Source organism: Carassius gibelio, chromosome B16 (genome assembly GCF_023724105.1).
Source record: "Carassius gibelio isolate Cgi1373 ecotype wild population from Czech Republic chromosome B16, carGib1.2-hapl.c, whole genome shotgun sequence".
Lineage (NCBI taxonomy): Eukaryota > Metazoa > Chordata > Actinopteri > Cypriniformes > Cyprinidae > Carassius > Carassius gibelio.
In genome coordinates this window covers 15,901,101-15,920,846 of record NC_068411.1, presented here as the reverse complement: position 1 = coordinate 15,920,846, position 19,746 = coordinate 15,901,101, and the positions used below count along the sequence as shown (strand labels likewise).

Sequence of the window (19,746 nt, the reverse complement as noted above, 5' to 3'; positions counted from 1 at the left end):
TTTAAAGAGATTTTGACTTCAGCAAACTGGAATGAAGCTGCTGATGAAGTAGAAATGTTCTTGTCAACTCACAGATGACTGTACATGAAGCTTTGGCCAGTCAGGGAAAAATTATTTTTGCTTATCATATCAAATGAATTAAAGGTGCCATGTCAGGTTTTTTTTTTTTTTTTTTTTTAAATCAATTCATTTTTTTCTACACCAAGATTGTTGCTCTAGTATTCTTGCACCCTAAACACTCCTAATTCAGAATGGGCATTGCATTGTTAAAAAGACTTGAACTGAATGTGCTCTTGTAGTGTACTTTAAATCTAAGAAGTTTATTTTTCCTTCAGTAATTTCTCATAGCATAAAAGGCTGCTTAAGTGTACAATTTCATGACTGTTTCTAAACACGTATTTTATAAAGTTTGACACACATTGTCAAGTTACAAATGTTACTTTAAAGTACATTTTAAATAGTTGTTTTAACAATGTTTTGTTGTTGACCAAACACACTAAAGCACAATTAAAGTACTTGATTATTTATTTAATTCAAATTGAATATATTTTATATATACTCGTAACTAAATAACATATATATCTAAATACATGATATACACGTTTCAATAGAAATTACTTTAGATCATGTTTTATTCCGGCAAAAATGTTTATCAAAACATTAAGCAGCACACTCGTATTTCGAAGATAGAATAAGTAATTATGACATTACAAATGAAGAATTGCTCAAAGTTATACTTGAGTGAGTTGGCTAAATGCATTTTAATATAAATGTAAACTATAATACATATTAATGACAGGCATGTAATTGTCTGGAAACATGACACTTACTGTAAGCTTGTGTCTGTCAATCATTTTGCGCGTTCACAGCTGGCAGTCCATATATGGGAACCGGAAGCGTAGCTTCTGACGATGGATGAACTTGAATAGGTTTTCGTTAGAAACCTGTGGAATGTTCGCGAATTCTTACGGTTTAAACTGCTACAACTTCAAAAGTAAAAGATAAACACCCCCCCCCCCCCACAAGACTAAAGTGAGTATTGATAAGTTAAAGCTTTTCAACGTTTGAGGTAGCTGAGATGCACGTGAAAATGGATGGCGTTTTTTTGTGTTTTGTTGTTTGTGCTTCTTTCCAGGTAAATATAAATCAGCGGAAGTTCTAGAAAGGATAACATTCCTTGCATGTAATAATTGGGGTTTATTACTGGGGGTAGTATAGATTGAGCTGCCAAAGGGGTGCACTGGTGCAGAACATTAAGCAGAAACCAACTTAAAAATTAAAATGCACAGCTTTTAAGTGACTTGAGTTATTTCTGTCATCAAACTGCTATATAAGAGGGCTCAATAAAGCAGGTTTCAATAAAAAAATTAATGTATAATAATAATGATAGTGAAAATAAAAGAATAAGCAATTATTCAGCAAGGTAATATATAGTTCATCATCCTCACTATAGGCCACTTATGGTTGCCCAGCAACATGTATGCAGTCCCAGGTGTGCTGCACCGGGAAAAAATGGCCAGATATTTGCAGAAAAGTAATTTGTCCAACCTATTTGCCTCAGAATATTATGCTGAGAATTATGCCTCTCTTTCTGTGCAAGCACAAATGAAATAAAGGGAAAAAAGTGGTTTAAATTTCAGTTTTTCTCTATTTTTTCACCAGCCTCCCAGAGTACAAACACAGTAAATGATCCTGCAGTTTTGGATGTAAGTGATGACTGCAGTGAAACCAGCACTTTGGGCTCTTTAACTGCAAATTTTGTCGTGAATTTTCACTAGTTGAATGAGGTTTGAGTTGAGCTCCATTACCCCAGCTCATTGAGAGATTGAGGCTAAGTAGAGCCATTACTGGAGCTCATAGTGTTTGCCTGCACTCGCTTCCTTGCTCCCTCAATTTACTCAGGACCCGCTGAACTCCTCCCCATACAGCTGCTGCATCATTATGATTAGTCCCATAAATGATAGACAGTGATATCGAAACAGCATTTCCCTTCCCTGCACTGAATTCCCAAATAACCATTTGATAGATATCTTCCCCAGCTCATTAATTTACAGACTTTGTCTAGCAATAACTCTGTGACCTTCATGTAAATGGGCAATCTGGCAATTTAAGATGCACCAGCGGTATTTTTTTGTCATTGAGCTGCTTTAGGGGACAAATAAATAAGATAATCGATTTATACAAAATGCTTTTGATTGAATCTACTTTCTGTTAACAACACCAACATCTGTTAACCAACATTAGATAAACAAAGAGTAAAGACTATGTCTTTAGAATTTAAATAAAATCAGCTATTTTTGGAAAAATACAATGAAATATTTTTATTGTATAAACAATGATCGACTAGTAAAAGTTTTTTTATTTTCTTTATTTTTTTTTTTATTCAGTTGTAATTCTGAATAACATTAAATAATAAATATAAATCCAAGTACTGATTTTCTGATGTTTTTGCTAGTATTTGCTAATATTTTAGCAAAGACAGAATGGCTGTTTTTGTAGACAAATCAGCTGGTGAGTGAAAATTTATTTCAAGCTCCTAAGGAAAAAAAATGCTTATTAACTTTTTATGTGTAAAGTTAAATCTCCTTTGTTGCCATGATACCTAAATGTAAAAGAAAAAGACTAAAATTACCATAAAAATAACATGAACAACTTATTAGCTAAAAATGTATTGTAAGTGGTATTGTAAGAATTTATGTAAGTGGTTAAATAAAATAGCTCCATATTTCTGCTTTTTAAAATACTGGCCCCCATTCACTTTCATATAAGTTTCTCACCATAACCTTGAGTTTTTATTAAAATTAAGGGCAAGTCATAATATTTTTTTTTATTCATTAACATTATGGCACAGATTCTGTTCATTGAGCTAAACAGGTATCAAACTCTATGATGTTTTATCTGAGAAAATTATTTGAATCATATACAGTGAAGATGAACTGATAAAATATTATAAAAAAAGGAAAACAAAAAGCTGTGTAATTTCCTCGGTCAATAAGCCTTGAAGAATAAAACCATTTAGTTCGCCTTTATCCTTCATACTGTTTAATCTTGTAAATTCTATAAATATCTACCCACGAGTACAAGCCGTGAGGCTGCATATTCAGTGCTGAGCTGAAACCTGCTGACCTTACAATACACCAGTGAGTAAAGACTACGAGTGTCAGGTATAGACGGACCGCAAATGTCTGACCCTGATTCTTCTACACCTGTTTTACTTGTTCAGTGAGCGACTTTGATGTGATGAGATCTGTGTTTGTGTTTAAATGATAAAGATATTTGGACGATGATGCATATTTTTGTGGCATGTGCATATAAGTCCTCTCTTTCTCTGCATCTGTCTCTTTGCTGAGGTAGCTGTACCTACTGTGACTTTGACAAAGTGTTCCCCCTTGTGTGTTGCCCCTCTGTGTATGTGTGTGTGCTATATCCGTACTGCAGCGCGTGTATGTGTGATGCTGCGGTATATATATTCATTAACGAAAGAGACCCATGAGCTTGTTTGTATATAGAAAAGAAGCTCTGGCCCTCATGGATTGCGCTGACCCTTCGTCTTTGTGTGTTTGAGAGCGAGAGAGAGGGTAAACGTGATGAATGAGGTGTGGATATGCTGATTTAGCTATCATACACCAGCTTCAGCGCTGGTGGGAAATAACATATCATGTTCATGTGTGTTTCTGAAATGGCTACATGTTTGCGAAGCCTCCTGTTTAAAGGTTTGCCATGCTTATCTGGTGTAGTTGGGTCCGTTTCTCTCCTGTTCTCTTTCACACGCGCGCTCTGTTTGCCGGTCCTTCTCATTACACTGCTATACCATCTCTCTCTCTCTCTCGCTCTCTCTCTCTCTCTCTTTCGCTCCCACTCTTTCCCCCCCATTTATTGTAGAGGCTATGTGACTGGAATACTGAGTAGCTAATCATTATTCCACCAGTGAGGCACAGTGCACAGGCTGAATGTCAATTCTCTCTCTCTCTCTTTCCTTTTCCCACTCCCTCCTTCTCCCTATCCCACCTCCATTCCCTCATCCCTCTTCCCATTCACTCCATCATTTTCCGTCCGTGTCCCTCCTTCCCCTCCCATTCAGTCCCTCCTCTCTCTCTCTCTCTCTCTCTCTCTCTCTCTCAGCCTTGTACCCTTGGGTTTCTGCTTGTCTCTGTAAGAATAACAAGGGAATCTTATGGAAATGAGGGTTGTATTCAAGGATTTACCTCCAGTTACAGGTATAGAACACAAGGCTTTGAAACGGCGTCATCCCAGTGCAAGATTTGTGCCTCGTGTCATATTGGAGAGTCTGCTCGGTTGCATCAAAAGGGGATTCTGTGCTGATGAGGCTGCAGAGCAGAGGTGGAGAGACAGCTGTTGAATGCATATTTAGCCATTTCAGGAAAAGAGAGAGAGGGCTGGATGATTCTCCAGTGTGTAGACAAACAGGGCTGCAGTGAAGGGGACTCCTGCTTAACAACAGGTGCACATGACAACCCTTAAAGAGACACGACACACATGCTTATCAAATGATTAGAAGTTAATTGGTAGGATTAGGAATGTCAGTGTGCATGTGGAATCTGACTGTCAGTGAATAAACCTTTTTTTTTTGTCTGTTGTTTTCTCTTTTTCCTTTTGTCAAATAGGTAAAAAAAAAACATTGTGTGTGTGTGTGTTAGTTTTACAATCATTTTAGTACACGTATAACCTGTTGGGTTTCTATCTCTGTGTTAGTTTGTTAACTTTATTCAAATGCTTCAAATAATCGGTACAAGTTTGAGTTGTAGTTTGTAGTTTGAGTTGACATTGTGGCGTCTGTTACCTAGCATTGTGCTGCTGCGTCAAGGCACGTCAAGTGTTTTACCTTTGTGACTGTTTTCTATACTTATTTGAACACTTGTGTGAGAAGCTTGTGATCTCACTGATGCTGGCTGATATTTGCTTTCGAAAGAGGAGGAGGAGGAGGAGGAGAGAGAAGGAGAAAAGGGGTGCAGGAAGGAGCAGCGAGAGAAGGAGTGAGAGCTGATTGGATTGGAGGGAGAGCAGAGGAGGTAGGGGGATACAATGATAGAGAGAGAGAGAGAGAGAGAGAGAGTGCATATGAGGAAGGGAGGGGGTTTGAAGACCGAGTGAATGCAGCTTGCACTGCTGTGCTTTGGAATTACAGCTATGAACATTGTTAGGTACTTGAAAAAGAAAGGAAAGCAAAGGAAAAAAAGGACAGTTGGTAGAAGAGAAACATTACAGAGCCTCTTGATGCTCGACGCTGAAGAGAGTGAGTGAGAAGACAGAAGGAAAAGAGGAGGTGCACCGGAGGAGCTTCACACGATCCTCTCATCTTCAGTTCCTGAGCAGATCGGCCTGTTGTCTCCCATCACTGGGGTCGTCGTTGGAACTGCGTCTCACCGTGTTTATCTCTGTGTACGTTTGTGTCAAAGCTTATTGCATTATGACCGTTTCGTTCACAGCTCATAAAGCACAACTACTGTTTTGTGGTGGCTTGCTTTTGAAACACTGAGTGAAAGAGAATGCCATGCCGCTCGCTCACTGACTGACTGACTGTGTGTGTGTGTGTGTTGCCGGTGTGTGATTGGTATTCTGTAGACAGTGTGCGGTGCTCCAAACAGGCTCTGCCCAGAATGGTTCCACAGAGCAGGGATTGTATTAACCTGAGGAGGACCACTCTCACACAGGGGTGAGTTTCCAACACTCTCACGCTCTCTCCAGTTTTCTGGTTTTTCTCTAGATCTTCTTTCTGTCATAGGATGTCCTCTGGCATCACTCTTGATGAATTTCTCATTTGCTGTTTCGTTAAATCTCAGTGCACCGTTCAGATTTTTTCCCCTGTTTCCTGAGCTCCCTATTTTTTATTCTTCCTCCATCCTCTAGTCTGAGTCAGAGAGAGCTGGCTGTCTTCTTCTACTTGCACATTTGAAAGAAATTTGTATTGGTTGCCTCTCTCCTCTCCTCTGCTATACTGATTCTTTCTTTATTCGTACACTGGGAATAATCATTTTCTTAATTAGTAGTTTGCCTGCGTTTCTAGGAAAAAGATCCAAACTAAGATGTTTAAATATTTTAGTTGTTTTTATTAAGTAATACAAAATCTGTTTTCAGAGAACATTTCTTGAAGTAGGTCTTTTTACCCCACTGGCATTTGGTTTTTCTTGTTTTAAACATACATTTCAATAAATGTTATAGATTTATACTTCAAACAACATCAAATAAATGCCAAAAAGAAAAATATTTTAAGCATAACTCATAAGTGTATTATTTTCTTAATGTTTGTTCTTGTATATTTAAGTAAATATCTAAAAATTCTTAAAACAAGATTCACTTTATTTTGGAAAATGTAAAAAGTAATTTTGTAAGATAAGAGGGACTTGTTTGTACAGACTGACTATATATCTTTGTTTGTTGAAGTTTCCATTTTCCAGCCGATTTTCCTTGTTTTGAGCATAAACCTTTTTAAATAGTTACATTTGTTCTTAAAACAAGGATTTTTTTGGAATGTGTGTGTTATTTATTTTCATTTAGTTAATTTAATTTAACACAAATTATAATGTAAATCTATCATAGTTTGAGGATTATGCATAAAACACAGGGTCCATAAGAAAAATAAATGTTTTTAAAAAAATATTTTGTTTCATCATTTTGTTCAGTAAATTTATCTTATTTTCAGGCTGTTTAGATCCTTAAACAAGACCAACAGATTAAGAAGATTTGTGCACATTTTCCACAGTTAGTTTATATTCAGGGTGAAGGCAGAATTTTTTCCTGTTGCACACATTGGCACTGCTGCTGTGTGTGTGTGTGTGTTATATCTGTGTGGTGGACACTGTTGCTCACTGTTAACAGCCAGATCCAGCTCACTCACTCAGATGTAGCTTCAGTCTTTTTTCACATTTTCTGCACTTTGTGTGTGTGTGATGAGAACATGGCAGCTGTTGTCTTCTGCCTGCGATGTGGATTTCTCACATAACATCAATCCAGATATCTGACCTTTTGTCTCTGTATCTTCCCACCTGATGCACACACCACATCTCACCTGCTCACTCTCACACAAGTGACAGTCTGCTAACATGCTAAATGCTCCCATTGGTTTATTTGTGTGTTGATGGTTGTGTATTAATCAGTAGTGTTTTAGAATGCTTTAAAAGGTCACAGTTCAGGCCTGGATATATTTTAGTGTCCATCTTCCCCCGCCTCTCCCCACCTTCTAGCCTTATAAACCATTTTACAGGGTTTGCGAGTCAGTGGGCCTTCAGCCCTGTTTATATAGTTGTGTGAGCATGAAGAATGACTTGTCTGTGTTGGAAGAAAGAGTAAGAGAGGAGGCTGTCTGAATAGGAGGAAGGGATGGAATAGAGAAGAAAAGAGGAACACTTGAGTAAGAGACTCTTGAGAGCGACGTGTCTCATAAGCAAAAGAGACACCAGTGTCAGGACTGTGATCTGCTCTCATTTCATACATTTTCAAGTTTTTAGTTGTTAATTTAAAAATACTTTTTTGCATGAGTATTTTAATTAATTATTTTCCCATGCCAAACTCAATACCACAGCCTAGACTGTTTCCAGGGCATCATTTTTTTTATTTCTGATATCATTTTAATAGGTGTTTGCATATTATTGTGTGGTTGCTAGGGTGTTCTGGATGGTTGCTAAGTGGTTGGTTCCTGGCCAGGTCAAAATAACCCACCCGTAAAGGTGCGATCACATTTACAGTTGTACAGTGAATTTTCAAGGGTTAAATCCAGTCAGTCGGAATCCACACAAAATTCATGGACTTGCCACATTGACCAGCCGAAAGCTGCTTGGTTTGAAAGTGACTTCTGTGTGAGCTGTGCTCTATACATCAATACACTATTGGCACTAAACAAGGGGACCTTTTACCCTTGAAATTTGCTAATAGGTATCACACAATTATGTGGAATACAGAGCTTTTTTATTTATTTTAAAACCAAGAAATTGAGTCCTTGCAAATACTCAAGTACAGTTACTTGGTGTAACATATCATCTTTATCTAAAAGCACGCTTTGACAGTACCACTGACTTTGAGGTAAATGTTAAGGTTTTACGGTATTTTCATGGGAGATACATACTGTTAAATTAAATAATTCTATTATTTAAACCCTTATGTTCGGTAAGATAGCATTTTTGTTTTCTTTGATTGTGCACTGTAATGTATTTCTGGGGGTGTGCTGCTCAAATATGAATTCTGCTTCTAGATCTGCATAAATGACCTCCCAGTAGTTATTCTCACATTCTGTCTCTACTGTTCTCTCGCTTAGCTTCTGTTTCTGTCTGTCTATCCTTCTTTGTCTCTACACCTCTCCGAGACATCTCCTGTCCTCTTTTTTTTTTGTCTAACCGAGCATATCTTTTTAATGCAGTCCTTTTTTAAGGTCTCATTCTCACTCTGCCACCGTCCATGACGCTTCCTCTCCATTCCCTCATCACCCTTTTTTTTTGTCTCCCTTCACCCCTCTCCTCCTCCTCCCCTTCATATCAGTCCTGCTGATGAGGGAGACACCCTCCTAATCAAAGCATGACATGAAGAATTGTATGGAAATAAGAATCTGGATAGAACAGCTCCACGCCAGAGGATCCACCTTTAATTACCTTCTCCTTTCTTATTAATAGAACAGTGCGTCTCACCAGAGAGTTTTACGCTCTGATGAGGCTGTTATTTCTCGTGACCATCTACAATTAGTCAGTCTGGGAACCCTTGGCCAGGTCCAAACGAATCTGCTTCAAATCCCTTGACTATTGTGTGTTTGCTTGTTAAATATTAAGTCTAGGTTAAATATGCCAATACTTTCCATTTTATATAACAAATGTAAAATAACCAAAAGCCAGTAAACTATTTATTTATTATTTATTATTCATGTATTCTTAAATGAAAGATGATATTCAGTGAGAAAAAGAATAGGGAGAGAATTCAGTTTATCACAAAAAGTACAATAGATGTAAGAATAAGGACATATTTAAATGCTAACTTGCTAAAACAATGCCTGTTTGGCTGTTGATTAATATATGCAATAGCCTGTGTGGCCAAAAGAAAGATGTCTCTTTTTGTTTAAAGATTTATAAGTTATTACTTATTAAAGACCTTTTTTATTTGTAACAACGTGCAACAGTGAAGCAGAAACATCCATTAAGGAAGTAAATAGTGTTACACATTACTACCGTATTTGTCCCTGACATTCATAGTTAGGCATTATTAGTAGCAGCTAATGTCAGTTCAGTCATGATAGAGTACTTCAGTGCTTTTATTGTATGATAATGAGGCTGTGTTTTGATTGGATATTGATTGCAATGTAATGATCTTGTCACGTTTGAGCACATCCATTCAATAACATTACACTGTTGCACTGACACAGTACTCTCGCTGTTATACACGCATGGTGTAACTGAATTACTCTTGTGAATAAGAAATGTGAGTCTGGAAGTTCTATAATGACATTTTGGTTTTAGTTCAGAAAAATCAGTATGGTATATCAAAACTCCATCGTAGTAGGACAGTCATATCAGTACTGAAGGTTGCCGTCTGTACTACAGCATAATGAATAATTGATCATGCATATTTCTCACTGTTTTTCCTCAGGTCTTAAGCAATGCAAGGGCACGAGACTCAGATGAGGAAATTCTCAGTGCGGCGACGGATGTGACGCCCCTCCGGTTCTGTTTGCTTCCACGGACCTCGGAGCAGCCATAACTCGATCTGCCTCCATCCCAGAGGTGCCGTTCCGAGGACAGAGGGAGTGTTCTTGCCAAAACTCATTCCTGAACTCCTGAAGGGAGGAGCCGTGGGAATTGGAGGGATAGCTGGATTGATGAGGGTGCTGGAGAACAGAGCGTGAGCCGCTCTCTCCACATCTCCACCTGAGCGCTGGGCTCCTTAATCAGTTCATCCTCCCAGACACTTGAGCTACACTTATTCTGGAGGACTTTTGCTCTGAGACTTCAAATCTTCCGCTATATGTTTTTAATCTATTCTAGTTTCTTTGCTCAAGTCAATGCTCCCCTTCATCATATGTGGCAGGTGGGCCTTAGAAACAATTCTCTGTGAAACTAAAAGCAATACCGTGTAAGGTAGAGTGAGGTGGCAGAGGAAAGCAGGGTGAAAGTGCTGACTGGGTTTGAGTGTTTTTGTGCGTGTATGCAAGGCCTTTGCAGCGATGGATGAGGGTTTGTGCCAAAGGCTGACAGGAAGAGGCAGCTAGACGCCAATGTATATCCAAAGCCTCTATGTGTGCGCAGGAGAGTGCATAAGTGTGCGAATGTGCATGTGGGAGCATGTGATTGTCTCTTGGAGTGCCGAATTCTGAGAATTGGCCGTTATTGCAGCTCCCTCCCATTTTTGTGTTAAAGCCTGGAGGGTCAACATTAACAGTGCGTGCACGAGAGAGAAAAATAAATAAGTAACAGTGACACTTCGGTTTCCTCTCACCATATTTTTGGTGCCCATTGGTGGGGTTATTTTTCTGAGTGCTTGAGCTTTGTAAAAATAAGAATAAACGACTTTTGTCCCCTCAAAGTGGATTATTATAAGAATCACAGCTTGTGAAGGGCTCTCAGATGGATAATTTCTAGCTGGAATACCTTCTCCTTTTTGAGACTCTCCACACCACTCCCTTTCTGTGACTTTCAACCTGTCATCCTAGCAGACGTGTTGCGATTCCCCGGAGGACTGCGTTCACTTGTCACCACAGAAATCCATGGCATTCTGTCCCTGACCCGGTCCGCTTCATTCTGTGAGTATTTTTATTCCTGTCCGTGTGTGTGCATGAGTGAGCATTTGGAATGAATCTGTAACAGTTGTTTAGGCTTAAAAGGCTTTAAGCTTGTTGTTTGTTCTGCTGTTCATGTAACCTGGTACGCTTGAAGTGATGGTACATGTGTTTTTGCTTCGCAGACAATATGAGCTTTTTTATCGCTGTGACGCCCACCTTACTCTGTCACTGCCCATTAGATGAAGTTCAACTCATTTGTTTTGTTTTCTCTTGTGTAACCATCATAGTATGAGGACTGGGACGATCCGACTCCCTCCATCACCTGAAAGTGAGTAGGGATGTGCCCTTAAACAGCTCAGTGAACTATGAATAACATCACCACACTCCCACCGCACGCACTTCCCATGGTGCTCTGCGGGCCTGAATATCCTCTTCTGAGTAAATGGAGTGCGTTTATGGGTTTTTGTAGGCAGGCATGTAATAGACCTATCGGAGCTTCTCGTTCGCATTTAGGATCCAGATTGGAATGTGAGAAAAGTCTAGCAGAATCTGAATTACTGCTCTGTCATTTGCTCAGTGCTCACCCTTGTGCTGTTCCAAACTCCTTTATTGCTAACTGATCAACCCAAAAGAAGTGTTATGTGCTAACATCTAAGTTTGATGTTAGATGTGTCAGTCAATTGGAGTGCACCGAATATGTATGAGATTTGAATTTGAGATTAAAATATTTGAAGTCAGTTTCTACCGCTCACCAAGGTTGCATTTATTCATCAGGATCAGGAGATAAATTCATATTGTGAAATATCATAACAATTTAAAACTCTTTTTCTATTTGAATATATTTTCAAATGTACTTTTTTCCTGTGATGGCAAAGCTGCATCATTATATTCAATATTCAGCATCATTGCTCCAGTTTTCAGTGTCATGTGATCCTTCAGAAATCATTCTAATATGCTTATTTGGTTTCTACTAATGATCAGTGTTAAAAGCAGTTGGAATCTGTGATAAATTTTAATGCTTTTTTGATGACTAGAAAGTTTAAAAGAATAGCATCTTATTGAAATAGATTTTGTAATAACAATGCTTTACTGGCTTTACTTTCACTTCTATTAAATTTACTACGGTCTTGCTAAATAAAACCCTACATTTCTTTAAAAACAGAAAGGAAAGAGGCAAATGAAAGCGAGGAAGGACCTCGAGGCAGAACTCAACAGTAGTTGTATTGCACAGTTTGGTGGAACACTGCAGTCTATGGTTTAGATAAAAAAAAATTTTTTTTTACGGTGCTTATGCATTATTTTTGATTTCGTGAAAGCCTCAGTCTACATTCACTGTAACCGTGTGAAAAAAGTGTGACAAGCACATGTAGTGATCAAAATATTCTTGGAAAGTTCTTCTTTGTGTGCTCTGCAAAATATAACATCATATAAGTTTGGCATCACATGAAGGGTGAGTAAATAATGGCAGAACTTAATTTTTTTGGGTGAATAATCCATTTAATGTCTCATTTGAAGCTGAAAACTAGAGGCATTATGTAATCTCCTCAGCGTGTGACTGCTCTACACAGGTTTAGCAAATCCTTTCTGACATAATGGATGTGTCTCTGCTTTAATAGAATAGCATGTCATTTTGTCTTGCTGTCTCTCTACCTGCTGTATTGTGTGAATAACAACATCTTTTGGACTATCCCTATCCAACTGATGTCCATCTTCTGTTGCTGGTGCAGATATGTGCATGTTTTCTAGCCTTTGGAGTTTTTGATGCTTAATTAACATTACTGTCACCAATCCAGAGTCTGAATGCACACGCCAGCTGCCGCTTTGACATCAGCATGTACTGTTGCCATGGCAGTGACTGTTGTTACTTCTGTCTGGGCTACAAATACTGGGAGAGGCACAGGTGTCCAAAAGCATTACCAGAGTTTGCACGGCACTAAAATGAAACGTTCAGCAATAAACCTTTGCAGATTTGTTAACATTAGGAAGCAGCTTCTTAATATCCTCATTAATATCCTGTAATAAACTGCCAGTTGTTATTAGTTAAGTTACATTACTTCACACATTCACACCATTATAAGATACTACAGGAAGATCATGCCGGTCTTATCAGCTTCTGTGCTGACAGAAGTGATGAATGGGATTGATATCGTAGCCTACTTGGAATAAACCGCAAAGCTAGTAGGATTTCACAGTGTCTCAAATATGAGGCCCTGCCTGGACTGATATGTGTCTATATAATTGTGCCAAAAAAGATTCTGCGAGAATATCCCTCAATATAAACCAGATTTATTTCTACCTGTTTGGAAAACCTCCTGCAAAGTAATATTCACTGAAATTGGAAAGGCCAAGCGCGGACATAAAACTGTGATTGTCGCACAGGAGGACATGAGAAGGGTTCAACAGTGGTGATGAAAAAGCAGCTTTATTGTAATGTCAGAGAGATCTCTAGCAGAGCTGTTTCTGGCAGCAGCGAAGAGAGAATCACTGGTTCTTCACTGAATGGAGCTTAGTGTGGTTTGTTCTTCAAGCCCTTGAAGGTTCGTTTGAGTTATGTATTGTTTGGAAATGTGCACTGGGGATGCAAAATGTGACCGGTATGGCTTGCAAATGGCATATTTACTAGTTTCTAGTGCATTGTTGTGCAGTACCGAGTCGCAGTGTGCTGAGTAAAGCATAAAACAAATTCTTGGTTTGAGTGATGAGAATACCAAGAAGAACGCTAGAAATATATAAAAGGAATAATGCAGATGGGTGATGCACAGAATAAAAAGTGTATAAACTACATGGTTTCAAACCAACAATAGACTCAAAATCTAAAATAATTTTTGTATTGTTTTCCTGTATTTCGGTAAAACTCTTTAAGTTAAATTTTTGATTGTCTCTGGAGGTCTGTGTTTCATAAGTGAAATGTCCAAGAATCTCTATGTGTGTGTTTGTGTGCATATCTACCGGCACTCAAGCATTGGTAGACTTTTATTAACTAACAACAAGTGATTGGTTGCTGAGAGCGGTCTGATCTGATTCAGAAAGTGCAATAAAATCTCAAGTTCTACTGAGCCATGTGCGCAAAAGCTTTCATTACAAGCCATTTCCTCCAACACTCGGCATAATTTAGCTTCTAATATTTAAGTCTGAGTGTGCCACAGTCAGAAGTCAAGGGTGTACTTTAAATAAAAGAAAAAAAGAGGCATACTTGGTTCTGTGTACTACCTTTTATAAGAATGAAAATAAATTGTTGATTTTTTATTTATTAATTTTTTTAAATAAAGGTGAGAGCAAAAATTGGACTGCAACCTTTTCTGGAATGCATTTTTAGAAAGGAAAATGAAAATGATTGCTGGTGTTATTTCAGACCTTTTTGAAGCTTTCTTCATGACAGTAATGATACCCTTTTACCCCCTCAAGAAAAACATAATGTTGAATAGAGAAAAAAAACATTCCGAGTCATGGTAATGCTTTTGAAGTGCTTTTGCTTTAGAGAAAATACATTGGTCACTCTCTGCTTTTCATTTCCATCTCTTTTTTTCCTCTTTCATTCATTTAGAACTGAGCCAATCAGGTGGTGTCACAATTAAAATCAATCTTCCATTAAGGACAACTAGCTTTGCCTGTCTGTGGTTCTTACCTTTAGGCCCTCATTTCAGTCCTGCTCTGAAAAAGATCCATCTTTATTAGTCCTTCACAGTGCAAAATCAATGGCAACCCTCTTTCATAAGCACACAGAGCGCAGGTGAACTCGGGTTCTCACATCTCTGCAGTTAGCCCTCAACCATCTCACCCTAAAGACAAGCCACTCAGAGAGATGATGTAGGAAATGGCTTGAAAAGCAAATGAATCATGGGGAAGTGGATCGTACAGTAATGCTTTGAGGAATTAGACTAATTGAAAGCTTTAAAGGGCATCTATAATGCAAAATTCACTTTTACATGTTGATTGAACATAAATGTGTGTTGGCAGTATGTGTACACAACCATCCTTTGATTATAAAAATCCACGTGCTTTAATCCCCAGAAACTTATATTAGACTTAATATTATCAGACTTACATTACATCTTGTTTAAAAAAGGACATAATAGGTGCTCTTTAAGGTACACACACGTAAGGTTAATGTTATTTTTTACATGGTTACACCACATGACATTTTTAGAGTCATAGAATTTAAACTTTAAAACCAAATTAAATATAGAATGGAAGCTAATTTCTATGAACGTGCAATATGTGTTTTAAATTAGATTTTTTGAGTTTTTTTTTTTTTTCTTATTGTGGTGGAGTATATTTCTTGTCCCTATACATTTGGTATATAGCATGTGCAAGTCATCATTGCATGTGTCATTTGTGGAAAAGGCTATCCCATTTGAGTTAAGATGCTGTCATTGGAGTCAAATGCCTATGTAGGCAAGGCGAGTCTGATTTCACCAAGTAGCTACATCCTTGTTGATCCTGGCACAACATTCCAATCAACCAATCAAAATTGAGATATAACTTTTCAGAAAATACCTATTTTAGGCTTAAACCCAGGGTTAAGTGCTACTACACCGATGTTAATCAACTATACTTTCCCACTGATTTTAGGAATAAATTATGGGTAGGGTTAGGATTTTTTTTGACAGTAATGTTGATCCAGGAACATGTCTTACTTGGCAAAATCACAGAAACCATGTCGGCAATGAGGAAACTCACTAGTGCAACATCGGAATCTAATGGATAAATTACACAAGCTGACTTTCTTAGTTGGACAGAGTGTCTATGGTTGCTCAGCTAGCTCCCGTTTTTGACCCAAAGCAATATGTCTTATTGATTAACCATCAAGAGCAAAGCCTGAGACCTCAAAGATGGAACAAACTCCAGCACAACCTCCACTGTACTTTTTCCTCACTGGAAATTGGACATGTTCACAATTTGGGGTGTCAGACTGAGGGGAGCCAATTATTTTAGCAATCTATCTCAGTTGTATCTAATTTTGATATGCACAGGGCATGTGACGATTTTCACCTTGAACTTGTTTTAATGCTCTAGGGTAAACAGTGAAAGGCTAATGTAACTGTCTTGGCAGGTGATTTTGGGCCTGGTAGGGGCAGAAGTAATTTGCAGGTTCTGTGAGCTTAGTCTCAGGCAGCTTCTGACTGGACAGTCCTTTGAAGTGCATTGCACTGGCGTCTAATAAATAAACATAAGCTGTGTTTGCTTTCAAGTAACGCAGCAGGAGAAATGGGCACATGCTCTGATGTGTTTGCTGCTGTCCCCGTGTTTGCCGGAATATATTATATTAGCTATTATGTCCACAGGTCGCAATTTGTTTTTGAAAGTAGTAGTAGTAGTTTACCCAAAAATTTAAAATACAAAATCTTTCTGGCCCTCATTTTGTTCTAAACCCATATGACTCTCTTTGTTCTGTAGAAAGCAATTTTTTTTCAGTGTAAGAACATTAAAGGAGAACTGTCAAGCTTGAGAGTATCAAGTAAATAAATTGTATGCTGTTTTATAGCTTTCTGATGCCCTACAATCAAAATGTAAAACGTTATTCACCAAAAGTCTTGACCTATGTCCTAAATCTGTCTCAAGAGAGGGTATAAGAGAACAGTGATGGCCAGTTAATAAACAAATCATTATTTTGAGTCTGATCTTTTTAATGAACCATTTGATCCAGTTCACAGGATCAATCTGTGTGAATTGTTTACAAATCGGGTTCTTAAAGGATTAGTTCACTCCAGAATTTAAATGTACTCACACCCATTTTCATGTCTTTCTTTCTCCAGTTGAAAAGAAATTAAGTTTGTTTAAGGAAAACATTACAGGATTTTTCTTCATACAGTGGACTTCAGCGGGGACCAATGGTTTCAAGGTCCAAATTGCAGTTTCAGTGCAGCTTTATATACTTTTGGTTGGTAGGGTTAAATTTTTCCTAGAAGAAGAAATATTTTAGGTTAAGCTTCAAGCATCGAGGATACGCACAGGAATGGGCCATTTTAAACAATAAGGTGATACAAAGACATATAAATATGTGTAATTCAAAATACAACAACTTTTGAATGGTCCTCCTTCTCTACAATTGTATACACTGGGTCGGTACTTCCACCTGTCACACGTGATCTTTCCAACAAGATTACTCAATGCTTGAAGTCATAGATGTGTATAGCAGAGCTATTGCAAGACGAGCATTTGTGTTTAAAAAGTATATCAGTTAAATTTTTTTTAGAACATTTCCCGTTGTTTAGCTGTAGAGCCCTTTAGAGCTGTATCGAAAAAATTTAGACCTTCAACCCATTGGCGCCCATTGAAGTCCACTATATGGAGAAAGATCTTTAAATGTTTTCCTCATTCTAAACTCACTCACTTGAAAAGATACTCCTGCTAAAAATTTTAATTCTCCCTTCATGCCGTCTGATACTTTCTCTCTTCAAGGGAACACAGACAAATAAAAATATTCCAACTCTGTGAGTGTGTACAGTGCAAGTATACAGGACCCCACAAAGTCAACCCATCAATTAATGCTTTTAAAATCTGTCTGTACTTTAGACAACCCTACATCTGGGATGTTGTGAGGGTGAGTAAAAGATGAGAGAATTTGAATTTATGAAAACTATCATTCTAACTGAATGCAAAAGAATCGGCACATTATTTAAACTTTCTAGTTCCTAATTACTGAACAGCACCCAGAATATTCTTTCTTGCTCACCAAAAGAAAGTCACAAATGTTTGACATGAGGGTGAGTAAATGATGACAGAACGATCATTCTGGGTTAGCTATCAAGTTAATATCATCCCTCCATAGAGCGAGAGGAATCATCTTCATACGAGGCACTACATTGGTTTTTCTTGAGTAAATGTCACAGTATTCTAACAGCTTTCATAGAGCCTACGGCCTCACAGCGAGGTCAGGGTACACTCTGTCCTCATGATTAAGTCTCCTTGAAATGATATCAGCTCATGTGTTTTCTTTCCAGTGTCTGATCACAGTACTGTTAATCCATTCACACTGTTGTTTCATCATCTTTGTCTCACTTTAAAGTACAGTCAACACTCCACTGTACACAGCAGTACAGTGGTCTTTCAGCACTGTTTATAAGCTTTCAGAAAAATTGTGCGTGTGTGTGTGTGTGTGTGTGTCTAGCTGTCCATCAAATTACTCAAGCAGTTAAACGGTCTGGGCGTCTGTCACAAACGCTCGAGTCGACTCTTCCTGAACGCCATGTTCTGATGGTTTTCCCCTCAGGTTAATAAGCAGGTTGTGGCGTTCACGGTATGCTGTTGTTTGATTTCAAACAGCTGGGCGCGTCGCAATCGCACAGGGACCTCCGTCATCGATTGACATTTGCCACCCTGTGAGGCCCAGACAGCTGTCACGCCACGTTACGGACACGACCACAAGGTTTGACAATCTGAGTTAAGTGGTGCAAATGTGTGAGGTGGCGACGTCTCACCGCCGGTCTGCTCTTTAATTAGCCTGGCCCATCAGCGTGTGCCCGCGCTGAATTATTTATCCTTGTGAGGCATTAGCACGCAAGGTGGATTCATTTTAATGACACAGAGAGGTCAGCGACCGCTACCGGAAGTGAGGCTATCATTTTTCCTCTTTCCATTCATTTTCTGTCACTTATTCCTCCGCTTTACACACATCAAAGTTTGATTTCAAATGTGTTGAATCCGTGTGAGGCTGGATGTATCCTACAAAGAGAATGTGGCGTTTTGACAGATTTAGCTGTAGTGGGGCTGGTTTTGATGGGTCTGTATGAAGCTGGTGTAGACGGTAAAAACGTCGACAGACATCTTCATTTTAGATCTGGTGTTGGGGAGGATACTTTGAAACCGCAGCTTGCCAAGCTGCTCATGTTTTAAAGTAGTAAAACTGTTCAAAAGCTGTTCAATCAGTTGCCACATTATGTGTTACAGCATGGATTTTTGTCTTATTCATGCAGTTTTTCAGCCAAAAAAATGTTTACCTTATGGGAGAAAAGCAGTATCAGCTTATCAGAATTCTGAGTGCAAACAAATCGATCGAAGTGTTCAACTGTCCTGGTGCTGTATTTTAGTGAATGCCGTTTTTAAAAAAATGAGCAGGAATTGGCCAGACATACAAAGCACTATGATTTCAACACTCATCAGGTTCTATATAGGGAAAAGTGTGTAATATTTAATAGTTGTATTTAATTTACAAGTCATTCACAATTTGCTACTAATATCTTTCTGACCTATTTACTTGCAAACTGTTTGAAAGAGATCTTTTCGCAAATGATCTTTTCGCGAACCACAATTAATTTTAGTGATTAAATTACTTGTGATTAACACAAGAAAAATTGCAGGTAACTACCAGTGGCGGCTCCAGACAATTTTGATTGGGGGGGCAATGGGGGGTCCTGGTCTTTTCAAAGGGGGTCTCATGAAAACCAACAAAAATACAGTGGACATGGCTAATAACTGCTTATTACTGCTACTCAACAACAAAAACACCATTGCAATGTAAACAAATGACAGGCTACATTTGTTATTCATATCCTTCACACTTCACTTTCATGTCAGGTATATTATGCATTTTTATTGACATTGATATTTTTACATTTATTTCCAGATAGCTATTATTGAGTTTACAGGCTAAAGTGGTCTTGCTGTTGTAAACACTGTTGCTATTGTAGAAAAAATATTTGCATCACATTTAAATTATAATTATATTTTAATTCATTTCTGAATTGTTTTAATTTTTATAATGATCATTCAGAGAATGAGAAAATCTGAATAAGCCTTACCAATGTTGTGATAATTATTTTTACATGTTAAAAATTAATAAGTACTGTAATATAATAAAGGTTTATTCAAATAACATAAAAAACACCAGACCCCTCGATGCCTATGAAACTTTTCTCCCTCAAACAGCATGCTAGTGTTACTTCTACACTACAGGCTACACACAGCAATATAAACAACATATCTGCATGTTCTCACATCACATCGTTCTTGTAAAATAATAATAAGTAAATTAACATCAAAATCCCTTCGCTGAGAATGAAACACCACTTACCAGCTGCCACGATGTTGAA

The 19,746-nt window shown here is 38.1% G+C and overlaps 1 protein-coding gene across 3 annotated transcripts in view; it reads left to right on the top strand.

Moving 5' to 3' along the window:
• Positions 1 to 5,087: 5,087 nt before the first annotated feature.
• Positions 5,088 to 19,746, top strand: part of LOC127975039 (glutamate receptor ionotropic, kainate 5-like) — a 76,085-nt gene continuing 61,426 nt past the window's right edge. For all 3 annotated transcript variants that reach the window (XM_052578779.1, XM_052578778.1, XM_052578777.1), the window contains exons 1-3: positions 5,088 to 5,400; positions 5,584 to 5,674; positions 9,586 to 10,735. The gene's annotated coding sequence lies outside the window, so the exon portion shown is untranslated. The remainder of the gene's footprint in view (positions 5,401 to 5,583; positions 5,675 to 9,585; positions 10,736 to 19,746) is intronic.